The sequence below is a fragment of the Otolemur garnettii genome, unplaced genomic scaffold, assembly GCF_000181295.1.
Source record: "Otolemur garnettii isolate 467f Iridium unplaced genomic scaffold, OtoGar3 scaffold00006, whole genome shotgun sequence".
NCBI classification, from domain to species: domain Eukaryota; kingdom Metazoa; phylum Chordata; class Mammalia; order Primates; family Galagidae; genus Otolemur; species Otolemur garnettii.
Genome location: NW_003852401.1, coordinates 41,421,486 through 41,422,876, shown reverse-complemented (window position 1 = coordinate 41,422,876; position 1,391 = coordinate 41,421,486). Strand labels below are relative to the sequence as shown.

Genomic DNA, 1,391 nt, shown 5'->3' with positions numbered 1-1,391 from the left:
TTTTTTTTTTTTTTTACATGAAGTTTATTATTATTTGAGAGTTTTACTTTGGTGAAACTTGATACAAAAAGATAAAAAGAGTAAGAAAACAGACCCTTTTTCTGCTTAAATTCATGAATGACAGATTGACTGTGGGTTAGAATAGAAATAACAGGGCTCTTCAGAAACTTGAGAGTTCTAGACTGAAGTAATGAGATTTCTTCCCCTAGTGCCCCAAATTTTGGGCTGGAATTGCTGCTGGGAAGCATTCCTCATGCTCTTAAGAGTCTCCTTCCACCTTCTGATTATTAAGCTACTGACAAAGGCTATGAGCATTCATAACTATAAAATCCTTGAATGAGACCCCTTATTCTCTATGGTTCCTCCGTTTCAAGGTAGCATGATATCATCTCTGAAATTGTTCCTGAAGATAGAAATGACAAAAGACCAGAGCTGGAACATGGTCTATAACAAGGCTGTGTTAAAAGAATGTGTATAATGTATAAGGCAGCAGCTCTTGACCTCTGACAGGCATCAGAAATACCTGTGCTCCTTTCTGAACATGGAAGGGCTTGGACGCAACTCCGTACTGCCAAAGATGGAGCTCTAGGTAGGTATCTCTTGCCAAAGCTTTGTCAGCCATTCTGATCTGTGCCATAGAGAACTAACTGTTTGTGAAACATTTCTGCTGGGCATATTCACGACCTTTTTTTGAGTAGCTGGAGATGACTGATCAATGGTGCAATTTACAAGATTGGCATTATAAGAATTCCTTCCTTTGTTTACCCTCCCGGTGCAGATTACCCAGCAATAAGCATGAAATGTAATGCCAGTTCCATTCAGAAATAAAGTTAGGATTTTTTTTTGAGACACAGTCTTACTTTGTTGCCCTGCCTAATCCTGGTTTTGTCATCATAGCTCACTGCAGTCTCCAAAGGAGTTTGGGCTTAAGTGATTCTCCTGCCCCAGCTTCTCCAGTATCTAGGACTACAGGCACAGACCACCATGCCCAGCTAATTTATTTTTCGGATAGAGACAGGGTCTCACTACATTGCTAAGGTTGGTCTGAAACTCCTGGGCTCAAGTGATCATTCAGCCTCAGTTTCCCAAATTACTGGGTGTGCAGATGTGAGTTACTGCACTGGCTAAAGTTAGAATTTTTTTTTTGAAACAGAGCCTCAAGCTGTCCCCTGCATAGAGAGCTGTGGCATCACAGCCCACAGCAACCTCCAACTCTTGGGCTCAAGCGAGTCTCCTGCCTCAGCCTTCCCAAGTAGCTGGGAGCACAGGTGCCCGCCACAATGCCCAGCTATCTTTTTTTTTTTTTTTTTGAGACAGAGCCTCAAGCTGTCCTCCTGGGTAGAGTGCTATGGCTTCACTGCTCACAGCAACCTCCAACTCCTGGGCTCAAG

The 1,391-nt window shown here is 42.7% G+C and overlaps 1 protein-coding gene across 2 annotated transcripts in view; it reads left to right on the top strand.

Moving 5' to 3' along the window:
* UBQLN1 (ubiquilin 1) overlaps nucleotides 1-1,391 on the top strand; it is a 58,739-nt gene that overhangs the window by 20,526 nt on the left and 36,822 nt on the right. The window lies entirely within an intron of this gene.